The sequence below is a fragment of the Poecilia reticulata genome, chromosome 23 (genome assembly GCF_904066995.2).
Source record: "Poecilia reticulata chromosome 23, P_reticulata-male-v2, whole genome shotgun sequence".
NCBI classification, from domain to species: Eukaryota; Metazoa; Chordata; class Actinopteri; order Cyprinodontiformes; family Poeciliidae; genus Poecilia; species Poecilia reticulata.
In genome coordinates, this window is record NC_088852.1 from 2497242 (window position 1) to 2510564 (window position 13323).

General features: G+C 36.1%; 2 long non-coding RNA genes across 3 annotated transcripts in view; one reads left to right on the top strand and one right to left on the bottom strand.

Moving 5' to 3' along the window:
* Positions 1 to 1963: 1963 nt before the first annotated feature.
* Positions 1964 to 6753, bottom strand: LOC108165862 (uncharacterized). 2 transcript variants are annotated; one of them, XR_014086119.1, is made up of 2 exons: positions 6343 to 6753; positions 1964 to 3734 (listed from the first exon to the last, which is right to left on the bottom strand). It is a non-coding gene; the product is annotated as an uncharacterized LOC108165862 (long non-coding RNA). The 2 variants fall into 2 exon arrangements; XR_014086120.1 differs by lacking the exon at positions 6343 to 6753 and adding an exon at positions 3899 to 5510.
* Positions 6754 to 7056: 303 nt separating this feature from the next.
* LOC145550162 (uncharacterized) overlaps positions 7057 to 13323 on the top strand; it is an 83326-nt gene continuing 77059 nt past the window's right edge. The window contains exons 1-2 of the long non-coding RNA XR_014086044.1: positions 7057 to 7196; positions 7276 to 7386. This is a non-coding gene — a long non-coding RNA (uncharacterized LOC145550162). The remainder of the gene's footprint in view (positions 7197 to 7275; positions 7387 to 13323) is intronic.

The window sequence follows — 13323 nt, forward strand, 5'->3', positions numbered from 1 at the left end:
CTATTCAGCCATGTTTTATCTACAGAATTACAATCTGGAACATGTAAAGTAAATATTTAATTTTTGTTAGCTACTACACATTTAAACCTAAAACATATTCCAAAATATTACTTCACATTTTACTGCAGAAAGTACTGATTCTTAAAGTATCCAAAAATAGGTCAATCACAAAAGTGGACAATTAGGTTGCATTAAAGAGAAGGGAACTAACATGGCTTTTTGTTTTAGTTTATATTTGTTATAAACAGGAATCTATTCTCTCCCCCCACAAAACATTAGATGATGGAAATGGATTTGGGTGCAATCCAAAAAACTCTTGAGCCATTTAAAGAATCTAAAATTACTCTAATCAATGTCATCTTAAATTTTGCTTCCAATATGTTTGAATTCCTTTGGTGAAAATGTTTTTTAAAAATCATATATCATAATCCCACCCTTTTTTTATCTGTGTGTATTATTTAAAGGATTAGGGATGAAAGATATGTCAGCTATAACATCAGTATCAATTTGATTAGTGAAACTGGACCAACAACAGCAATATTAATACTCAATTTGACTCCAATTTTTATATCCTAGTTTATTTTTAAACTGAGATTTCTTCTTTTGTGTTTGAAACATGATTTTAGTGTCGAGAATTTTTAGTTTTAATGCTATTTTCTATTCTTAATTTTTTTTTTTTTTGGTGCATCTGCAAATGTTTTAACGTTGGATTACGATTTGAAAAGTTAGCCAGAATATGGATAATCTGTGTTTATTGGGCTAATTAAGTAGTCAGTTGGTTCTCCATTAATGAGTATGAAAATACATAATGGCAGTTGTTGACAAATCTACTACTGTAAATATCTAATTACTGGCCTTTACAGGTGAATACTTAGAGTTTTTTTTAATGTACTTATCTAGTCTCACTTTGATTGTTTTTCTTAAGCCACACAGAGAAAAATGTTCTTTAAAAAGCAGGAACAAAAAAAATGTGAAGAAACTTTGCAGGAATCTGAGGATGCTGAGTGGTTATACTGGGTTTCCATGACAACACAGGCCTTTTAGGTGGTAATAAATGCAGAGTTGACAGGGAGGGGGGTCTGACATCATGAAAGCCGCTGCTGACTGTTGATAGCGCTGCTTAGATTATCACAACAGACGGCGCTGGAATCGACACGCAGGAAGTGAAGGCAGCACTTTAAAAATAGCTTCAAAATTTTTACATCTGGAGAGAAAAATCAACTCAGCAAACTGACTCATCAGTGAAAGCAGAGCATATTTCACTGAAACTATGAAGATTTCCATAAACTACAACAAAAACAATGGCACAAGGGTGGAGTCTTGAAACATTTATGTAAAAAATGGTAGCAACGAACAATTATTTTAGTCAAAATAGTTGATTATTCTGACAATTTACTGATTAATCGGATAAAAAAAATTGCCACATTCTGCTGATTTTTCATTTAACTACTTCAGCTTCTTATACAACATGCAAATGTGTTAAAAAAGGCAAAACCAAATATTTAAACTCATTCTAAATGCTAAATCAAACATTTTATTGCCTAAAACGCAAACGCGTACCATTCTGCAGTTTTCATCTGCAGCTTAAAAACATGTAAAAAGTTTAACCCTTTCTGCTTGACTTAACATCGACACAGTGTAAGGCTAATATATTAGTATTTTTTCAATTAATCGATTGATAATCAGACAGAAAAGGTCCCGGGTAAAACATATTTACAAACAAAGTTCTTTATTATTTTAAATGCAAAATGAATATATTTTTGAACAGTTTTGGCTAAAATACTGGAGTGTGTTGTTCTTTCAACAAATAGACAATTATTTTAATAACAGATTAATCCACTGCCTTAATTAATGAATTAATTTCACTGCCTTTCAAAAAGATGCTATTTAAAATCTAAAAGTGCAACACAAAGTACTCAAATTTTGTTTAATTTCACGTAAATCTGGCTGCAAACATCCAAGGTTTTTACCAGAGATCAGATTTTGCTGCATCTATTCAGTAAAGAAAATGAAGCTGAGAATGTCCTGACAAAGACAGACAAACGTAATCAAACAGACTTTTTATTTTTTAATATTAAGTTTTGTTTTTACAGTTGTCCAGGCAACCGGAAAAATGTTCAGGAAAAAGAAAGTGTAAACTAAAAATCTGTTTGTTGTGTCCCCCTTCTTCAGGTTTCCTGCCACTTTGTTTCCCATCGGTCATTGACGAGTTAATTAGTTCACCATGGCAACCAGGGCCAGCCGTATGATTGGAGCAGCTGTGGAGGAGATTAGCAGGAAGGACGCAGCTGCTAATTATAGAGCAACACGCTGCCAGGGTTAGCCAGCTTGGAGCAGCTGCTGCCTGGCTCAAGGGCAGGTGGCAGCAGCTTCGGTCCGGACTGGTTTCCTCAGAAGAACATGTTCCCACTTCTAAGCACTTCCTGGAGAATGTCGTCCAAACAGATCCGAGGGATGAGGGAATGATTCAGCCTCTCAGACTTCGCTTTAATCTGCAGCACAAACCCGTCTTCTTCCTGGTTGGGTCAGCCAATCAGGGCGAGGCCTACAGGTGAGTCAGGAGGGTTCATCTGCTGACTGATGGAAAAGAAACGGACTGCACAACAGAACCGGGTCATTCCAGGTCAAACAATCCAGGAAAAACATCCTCACGCATCTAATTACTGCTAATTCATGACACAAAATGATTTTAACATCTATTTTTCCAATAACTTTTCATATAAAAATGTCAAATTTTATTTTACTTGAGAATTCTGAAACATTTTGCATCAATTAAAATTTTTCTTTAACCCATTTTTGCAGCCAAAAGTTAATAAATTATGTGATAATCAACATCTTTTCACATTGATCAATCCCTCCAGAATTTCACTTTCAATTTTCAATTTATTTATTTATCTTTTCATATTTGATTTTTTTTTTTTTAATCCACGTAACCTGCTGCCGGCCGCGCCCCAAAAATCAACACCTACACTCACACATGAAAATGGCTGCAAACAGAAACAGAAACATAAAACTTTACATCTCTGAAAAGCAGAAGATGCACAAGATCCTGCACAGCCAACAAGGATGCAGCAGCTGGTTTCACCTGTCTTTTCCAGCAGCCATTGTAAAACCAGCTGACCCAACCTGCTGGAACTCATCTTGGGTTGCTAGGTGATGGGGACGTTTTTGAAACAAATCATTTTCCAGATGCCAAAAACATTAACTTACTGCCAAAAGAATTTAAAAAAAAAGCAGCTGTGTTTTTATTTAAGCGCTTCACTGATTTTAAAATCAACTGAAACCCAAATGGATGCAAAAAAACGAGCAAAAAATTAATTTTACATGATTGGTTCCTTCTAGCTGTTATATTGAAGGTTTATTTATGTGTCCAATGAGAGTCATGGCAGCTCTGGAGGAGCTGCGGAGATTCACAGGAATTATTAGCTCCACAAATCTGGACTTTTTGGAAGATTAGGAGGAGAAAAGCAGCTGAATCTGAACCCTTATTAGCTGTTATTGATCATATTTGTGATTATTTCTGATCCCACCATGGCCTTTTCTAGTTCAGAAAATAAAATACTCACTTTTATCCTCATTCAAAGCAGCATCACCTGTGAGCTTCAGTTGGCCCACATACAAACATGCAGGTAAACACACAGCAGCCCTGCTGGTTTAACGCATCATCCAGAGTGAACATTTCGCTGGAAAACCTCGGATGTGTTGAAGTGAAGATGAATCAGGACTCTGATGTGCTGCAGACATGAGGACAGACGAAGATTTACCTCCAGCACATGGAAATAAACCTGTGAGAAGGTCTATTTAAAACTGGATGCAGTTCAGAGCTCAGCAGGACGCTGTAACCCGATCGAGTGCAACTCACTGCAGAAATTATGGGCCTAAATTAATATCCACTCACAGCCTAAATGTCACACGGCAGCGCCTTCACTGCAGCAGACACTCATTTTACCATCTGAATGGACGTGGCTTCAACTTTATCAGCTGAATCTGAGGAAGCTGCACATAGCAGCATTTAGAAGAGGAAAAAGGAGGAGAGAAAAGAAAGGAAAACAAGAAGAGAAAGAGAAAAGAATGGAAAAGGGAAACAGAAAAAATAGGAAAAGAGAGAAAAAGAAAAAATGAAAAAAGAAAAGGAGGACAAGGAAAATTATAGAAATTAAAGAAAAAACAGAAAAGGAGGTGAACATTTTTCATTTTTGAGAGAAGCTAAAGAAAAAATAAGGAAAAGAGAAAAAGAAAACGGAAAGAAAACAGAATAAAGAAAAGGAAACAAAAAAGAAAGAGAAAAAAATTAAGTTGTGCATTTTTTGAGAGAAGAAATAGAAACAAGGAAAAGGGATGAAAAACAAGAAACCAGGAACAAGAAAAACAAAAAAGAAAAGAAAGTTGCACGTTATTTTCATTTTTGAATAAGAAGAAAAAAGTGGAAAAAGAAAAGAAGAGAAAAACAATAAAGAAAAGGGAAAAAACAAAAATATAGAAACATGAAAAAGCAAAGTTGCACTTTTTTAACACTAATTTGTTTCATAGAAAAGAAAGAATGCTGCACATTAAACTAAAATGTAATTAAACCCAGAAAATTCAGATGGGAAGCAAAAACAAACCAGGAGTGAGTTGATGAAACTCAGGTTATCCAGGAAAAACGGCCAAAAAATCACATTCAGACAAACTATTGATTATTGATATAAGAAATAAAACCTGATTAGAGATAAAATGGCGAAATGCAGCCAAAGGACACCAGGATAGAGGAATATAACGAGTGACTATAACTGGAAATGGGGAACATTAAATGTTTCCTCTTCCCGGAGGAATCTGTTTCCTGACTGGGGTTCCACTGCAGGAGTGGAGCAGAGGTGTGCAGATCCCCCAGCATGCACTGGGGTGACACCTGAGCAGGTGAGGTGTATGTCAGAAGGCTTCACAGCTGAATTTGTGAACACGACAAGGAGAAAACAGAGCGCAGCGCAGCAACAGGTGTTGAGCTCATCGCTAGCAGTGAGGCGGTGTCGTGTTTGCGTTGCTATGGGAACGTGCTGACCACACCGAGGCTGCTGGTGTCGTTGCACTGTGATGCATCTCTGATGTGGAAACGAAGACTGATATCACCTCATTACACACATTGGGATTTATTCAAGCGTTTATTTTTGTAAAATTACACGGTCAAAAACTAACAGCAAAGATTTTTGCTTGTTTAGCTTCTCATTAGAGGAAAAAATATGTTTTTACGTCAGATTTTCATTGTGTTATTCACACATTTATAAATGTTACAAAATGTAAAGTAAATATTTAATTAGCAAGCTAAATGTTTAGTCTACCTACGAGCTATTTAGCTAGAAAGCTAGAAATCTTATTTTAAAACTAAACATTTTGTTTGGAGCTAAAAATGTAATTTATTAATTATGTAGCTGCAAACTAAATATTTGGTTAGCTGGATAAATATCTAATTTATCAACTAAATATTTAGATACAAATTAAATATTTAGTCAACTAACTAAATATTTAGCAACAAGCTATTTGGTTAGCAAGCTAAATATTTAGTTTAAAACAAAAATACTTAGTTGGAGCCAAATTAAATATTTAGTTTGGGAACTAAATATCTGGTTTAGCAAACTAAATTTGGAGCCAAACTAAACATTTAATTGACAAACTAAATATTTGGTTTGGCAAACTAAATATTTAGCAACAAACATATTTAGCAAGCTAAATATTTAGTTCAGCAACTAAATATTTAATTTCAAACTATTTGTTTAGCAAGCTTGATATTTAGTTTAAAACTAAATATTTAGTTTGTTAGCTCTATGTTTAGATCCAAACTATATGGTTAGATAGCCAAATATTTTGTAATTATTTAGTTAACTAAACATTTAGTTGATAACTTGGAGATGGTCTGTCAATGCAGTAAAGTTTGTGCATTTCTTCTCTTCCGTATATTTTTCTTCCACTTAACTTTCCATTGATATGCTTGGAAACGTCACTCTGTTTTACTTTATGTCTGTATGCTGATGAGTGAAACTCCAGGCACTGAAAGCATCTCAGATCCCGAGAAACTGCATGTGGTTCCTAGAAACCTTCAGCACCAGGTGTAAATAAATCAGTGCTAATCTGTTAAACTTTAGCTACTAATTGGTCTGGGAATAACAATAACAACTCAAAGCCAAACCTAATTAAATCAAATTTTTCCAATACGTTTTCAGTGTTCAACCAGCATTGAAGCATCAGATCTGACCCACTCCAGCCCAGTTTAGCCGGTCAGAACAAGTCCAGCAGCTTTTCAAGTATCATCTGAGCATTTCACCTTCGTCTAACCCTAAATATAACCCCAGTCATGGAAAGAGTCTGTACCTGCCTGTGTGTCCATCTGTCTGCCTGCAGCCGAATGCGGCCCCCGGCAGGCACACACCGATCTGCTGCGCGGGTCTCTGGGTTCATGGAAAACTCAGAGGGTGTCAGATTTGTGAGGCCAGAGGTCAATTTATTTCCAGCGTCTGTCTTCATCACCCGAACGCCTCACGCGCAGGCAGGCTGGGTCCGGTCTGTCTGTCCGGCGTTCCCTGTTGGATTCGCAGAAGTTTGCAACAATCCCTGACGCTCCTTCAACGCAAATTTCCTGGATGGATCTCAACGCTTCAGTGACAGAAAGAGATGTTTAATAAAAGTTAAAGTGCAGAACGCCAGACTCTGCTGCCATCTAGTGTTTAAAAGCTGTCATTGAAATTGGGCAATTACTTTCATAATACGTCAAAATACTCCAACTAAGTACTCCAATAAAGTAAAAAACAAAAACAAAAAACAAAATATAAATAAACAAAAATTTGAAAAGTTGAAAACTTGTGAGAAAAAACTATTTTTTAATTAATCTAAAAAAATTTATATAGATTATACAAGACTATATTATTTTCTCGCCATTTTGATTTTTTTTCTTACAATTTCAACTGTTTTTCTATCTTTTTTTAAAGTTTTCTTTTCCTCTTCCTTCGACATCATTATTTGCACTTTCTTGTGTTTTTTCTTATTTCATAATTTTTCTTAGAATTTGCATTTTTTGTCACGCTTTTAGTTTTATGTTATTTGACTTTATATAAATTTGGTATGACGTCACAGTCAGATTGTGCTGAGTAAAGAGAAATATCGAAGCTGAGAGAAGCTTCCAGAACTGGTACCGAGGCAGTTTGGCCTTTATATCCGTAAAAAAAGAGGTATAATATATCCTTAGTGGGTATAATGCATGTGTCAACTGTCAGTTAAACATTTACCAAACAATTTTCCATATTTCAGAATGAAAAAAATGAAGTATCTGATGTGGACGGAGCCAAGTCCCAGCTAGCTGCAGCCCTTGACGTTAGCTCATGGAGGAAGACGTTTTTACCCGGTCAAACAAAACTAAAGGTAAGTTAAAAAGTTGAGGTTTGTGCTATTTTTATATTCTGTTAAGTCTTTTTATGTTTCGGCATTAAAATACGTCGAAATGTTTCAAGGTCAATGCTAACATTCTCACTTCCGTTTAGCTAACAGCGCCATGAATATTCATGTCTATGGTTAGCGCGGCTATGCTAGTTAGCATTTAGCTTAAAACAATTTAACCCTCCTATTATGTTACGGGTCAAATTGACCCGTTTTAAAGTTGAACAATTTTAAAAAGTAGTTGGAAGTATTTTTTATTTTTTTTGCATGAAACTTTTTCTATTTCTATACTTTTTCATTTCTATAAATGAATAAATTGAAAATTTATAAATTTTACACATTTAAAAAAATTGACCCCACCTGAGTCTATTTGTTACATCGATACTGGCAGTCAAGTTAAAGTGCAAAAAAAGATTAAAAGATATCCAATTCTATATGTTTCCTTGCAGCTATGAAGCATATTTCACCACACAAACATAACCACACACACAAGCCCACTTTCTCCCTACTCTCTTTACTTCACTAGGAAACTGCGAGAAAGCAGGTGTTCATGCAACTTTTGACGGGAACTTTTTCCGTTCCCGTGGAATTTAACCACTGTTAGAAATGTCGCTAGCCTGCTAGCCTCCAGGTTGTAAATTATTAGTACGTCCCAAAATCTTTACAGTATATCCACTTTATTGTGCGGTTGACTGAGTGGTTTATTTACACACAGATTTAAACTGTTGTATTGCAAATGTCGTTCATTTACATAGTTAGATGAGCTCAGATTGGTGGCTCAAATCTCACGGCATAACTAGACTATAGGGGAAGTTTTTAAGCAAAAATTCAGAGACCTCACTCAGAAAAATGTGGGTGTTAAAATGTATAATACACATAATCCTCGAGCTCTTAAAATGTATTACTACTTCTATTTTGTGTATTCAGAGTTGTTAATTAAAAACTTTAAAAGCAATCGGTTGGATTAGATTTTATTTAAGGGTAACATTCTTTACCCACGGGCTGCACAGTGGCGCAGTTGGTAGAGCTGTTGCCTTGCAGCAAGAAGGTTCTGGGTTTGATTCCCAGCCTGGGGTCTTTCTGCATGGAGTTTGCATGTTCTCCCTGTGCATGGTGGGTTTTCTCTGGGTACTCCGGTTTCCTCCCACAGTCCAAAAACATGACTGTCAGGTTAATTGGTCTGTCTAAATTGCCCCTAGGTGTGAGTGTGTGTGTGCATGGTTGTGTGTCCTGTGTGTCTCTGTGTTGCCCTACGACAGACTGGCGACCTGTCCAGGGTGACCCCGCCTCTCGCCCGAAACGTTAGCTGGAGATGGGCACCAGCACCCCTCCCGACCCCATTAAGGGACAAGGGTGCAAGAAAGTGGATGGATGGATGGATTCTTTACCCACTGCTCTTCAGTGACCCTTGACTTCACCCATTGATCCAGTTGCTGTTGCTGTTTGTGTCCACTAGATGTCGGAAGTAAGCTTTGAATTAAAACATGTTTTACATAACAGCAGGGCCAAATTACATGTGAAGTTCTCCCATTACATTAAAACCAGTCGTTTCATGGTGAGATGGGAATAAACATGAGTGGATTTCAGACCCTTATCATCTTAAAATAGCCTGTTTTAATTACAACATTTGACGTATTAAAGGTGCAATATAATGCATTTTTTATGTCGTCAGGCGACACGAATCAATCAATCAATCAAATTTTATTTGTATAGCACATTTCAGCAGCAAAGCATTTCAAAGTGCTTTACATAGTTAAAATAAAAACAGGAATAAACAGTGAGAAAGAGAAAAGGATTTTGAAAAAGATTAAAACAAATAATAAAAAAAAAGATAAAAACATTAAACCCTGAGTTTTAGTTAGAACGCCATCTAACAAGGGTACTCACACCTTAAAACCTTCATTAAAACATAAACAGTGAGAATAAGGAAATAAAAAGTAAAAATAAAACCATTAAAAACATCAAAGACATCAAAACCGGCACTCTAATCCTAATTTAGCCATAAGCAACTCTAACAGGTGGGTTTTAAGTTGATTTTTAAAGGCACCCAGTGTTTCAGCTGTTTTACAGTTTTCTGGAAGTTTGTTCCAAATCTGTGGTGCATAGAAGCTGAATGCTGCTTCTCCTCGTTTGGTTCTGGTTCTGGGGATGCAGAGCAGAACCAGAACCAGAAGATCTGAGGGGTCTAGACGGTTGGTACAGTAATAACAGATCTTTAAGGTATTGTGGTGCCAAACCGTTCAGTGATTTATAAACTAACATCAGTATTTTAAAGTCTCTTCTTTGAGCGATGAAATGTTTATCTGACACGGTGAGAAATTATGCACATTTTTTACAATACTTTAACCATGGAGGAGACTGTCTGCAGAAGAAAGAAACAAAATGGAGGACGTAGCGAGGGAATAATTCTATGTAAACATGGATTAATATTAAAAAATGTATGTGAAAAAGACACTTTAATGTCTCCATCTACTAAAGTAGATCATGAAGATCCTTTGCACACTTATAGATTAAAGCAAAAATCATTATGAACGGTTGTAGAAATTTTTTTTAACCAAATTAAATTGTGACATAGTAAAAGACAGAACCAAGATGTCATGATAAGATAAATTATCCCAGAAGTCATTGCGATAAACAGTAATATTGTTGTTTTCAGAACATTTTCAAGTAGTATAGCAGTAATGGCATAATAATATAAGAACACATTACCAAAGATCAGTAAACTTTAAATTGTAATGAACATTTAACTCTGGAACTGGAAGAGATTTTAAATATCTAAAATAAATAAAACAACAAATAAAATGACAAAATGTTCCCTCCGAAAACGGTTTAATTGAGACCAAAACACCAGACTGAAGACATTTAGTCTGGTGTCTAAATGTCTAACAAAACGAAAACTTTTCTTTCGTTTTGTTAGAACGAAAGAAAAGTAAAAATTATTGATGTTGTTTTAATTTATCATGAGATTTATTGATTTAAAGATGTATTTCTTATTGCAACAGTCTGATTCAGAACCACTTAAAGATGTTCATTAATGCAGACTTCATTGAAATATTAATATTTTTATTTTTCAATCAGTGTCTTGCAGTGACATCTGGTTGAAGCTACATGAACTGCAGCAGTTTGAGCTTCAAAATGAATATTTTAAACATGAATCCTGCTTATAATCTGTTGATATTGTTGGTTGGGCTGCAGAAATAAGCCAACTTTTACGTCTGGGGTTCATTTATGGAAGCAGTTAAATAAATTAGCTATTTGGTGTGAATCCAGCAGGAATATCGTCACAGATGCTCGCCATGAAGTTGCAGATTAAAAGTGAGCGTTTTGTAAATTTTGGGCAACACAAAGTTGCAGAAAGCATTTGAATGAGTTTTCCTTTTCCAGCTCTCTTGCAGTCGGCGTATTAATTGTATGACAGAGAGCACAGCTGTCGGTGTGTGTGTGGTTGCAGTGAACCTGCTCAGCTTCCTTTGCAAGAGGAAACAACACATAACTTCATGGAAATGCCACAGTGTGTTTCGCATATGTTAATGAGCGCTGAGAGTGAGAGCCTTCATGCATGTTCAAAGACACCAAGGTGTGACCTGCTTTCATCAGTCAGCGTTTTCACTGAAACCATCAAACTCTTTGGGAAGAGTGGTTGTTAAAAACAAGCCGGCGCCAACCTGAGTCAGCATTTTTTTTTTTTTTTTTTTGTGCACACTGCAAAAAAAAAAACACAAAAAAAAAAACCCCATCCAAGTTTCATCTACACACCTTTTCAGCTTTTATATCTGGAAACATAATGGCGTTTCAATTTGCAGACAAAGAACGATACGGCAGAAGAATATATCACAATGTAATTGTTTTATATCAGACGATATCAACAATTATGAGGTTTTTGTTTTAAATATCTAAAGTCTTTCCTGTTTTATCTACAGTTTTCACTTTGCTCCATTGGTTTTTATTTTTGAGTAGCTAAAAGGCCAAACCTTAAACTGCTGCTGCGCAAGTTGCTCAGCAGGCTGTTGCTAGGTAAACTTCCCCCCTAACTTCAGTTACCTTGCTAGGTAACTGAAGTTAGGGGGGGGGTGACTTGGAACTGCTTGTTGTTGCTAGGTAACCGAAGTTAGGGGGAGGGGGTGACTTGGAACTGCTTGTTGTTGCTAGGTAACCGAAGTTAGGGGGAGGGGGTGACTTGGAACTGCTTGTTGTTGCTAGGTAACCGAAGTTAGGGGGGGGGTGACTTGGAACTGCTTGTTGTTGCTAGGTAACTAAAGAGAGTGAGTTAGTTGATTCCACCAACTTTGCTTAGTTTGGATTCGAGGATTTTTGTTACTGTCGTACCACCTTCGCTTGTTTGTGATATGAAATTTGGACTCAGGTCCCAGATTAAGAAAAAACAAATGGATGGATAATGAAGTAATTTATGTAATTTATGTATACTAAAAAAAGTGTATAAAGCCATGAGATGTTGAATGGCTAAACTCTTTCTTCTGCCTACATTTCCCAGAATGCTGTGCGGTTCTGGGTCAGAGGCCAGTGATATTATTGAATATTCTATCTCTTGATATTGATCATGTGTTTATCGTGATATATATTGTTATTGATTTATTGCCCTAAGTTCAGGTTTTAACCAGGCGGAGATCTGGACTTTGACTAGGCCATTGATGAGCTTGATGGACTCACATTTGACTCTAGAATACTTTGGTGCACAGAGGAGAACATAAGGTGTTTATGCTGATAAACAGTTTAAAATGTTGCAGTCAGAGTCTCCCTGATTTTGTTACTCTTGTCCAAAGGTTACTTTACTTTTGTGATTTGTTCTCGTTAATACTTTGCAAACCGAAGTCCTGCTGCAGTATTTTGTTTTTAGAAACCCCTGCAGAGATTTTTTTTAAATTGCTTTTAGCATTTTTAGAGGTAAATTTACTGGGACGTCCTCTCCTTGAAATGTTTCATCTCTCATTGTGAGGAAACTTTATAAAATAATCTATGAAGATCCTTGCATCAGGAGCAGACATGCATTTACTATGATGCATGCAGCAATTTTTGACATGCTTAAAAATTACATCTTGGGAAGTTCAGCAAACTTATTAATGTTTTTTAGGCCTGATGTCATTTATGGGTGTGAAACCATGCAGCCTTAGCATAAACATTACTAATACTTTCCTGTGGTTAGTTGATTTGTTCCTCTTTTTGACTCCATTCACAGCCTGATGGTTTCCTAGTAGTTTCACACAACCTTCCTATTTCAACCATCAATGATTCAGCTCCTGTTTGAGGACAAAATTGTCTGATTTTAGAATAACCTGCTGCAAATAGAAATCAGACTTTCCCTCATACCAAAAGGGAAGAAAGATGCGACACAGATAAAGTATCAGATAGTTAGATTAGTCATCATTTCGTCTGGTGTTCTGATGTATCTGTGTTTCTGAGGTAATCTCCTCATGATCTTCTTATCAGGAATCAGCGGCTTGATTCTGTTTGCGTAGGCAGTTCCTGTGAATATCAACAGAAGTCATTCAGATCTTTTTTTTTTCTCTTTTGAAACCATTCGAGATTCGAGATTCAGCGCAGATAACAAAAACAAATTACAATATTTATTATGATTCTAGTTAAGTTTTTTTGTACTGTTTGACAAGCTGATTTGAAAAAGTGTGCAAAGTTTTGGTTTTTACTTGTGGAAAAGTTAAGCTAGTGGTGTTTTCCCATTTGATCCAGAATTTTTATATTCATGGAATAGCTGAGCTTGACATTTGTTAAATTAGTTTAGCATCTGAGCTGAAAGTGTGCTAAATTAGCATCTTTACACATAGAAAAGCTAAACTAAAGGTGTGCTAAACTGGGTGCCGTTGCCATTGAAATGGCTTGTCCAAAATGTTGAAATGAGCTTTTTTCTTCTAGAAACTATAAACTAAAGTTTGCCCAGTTTAGATCGTC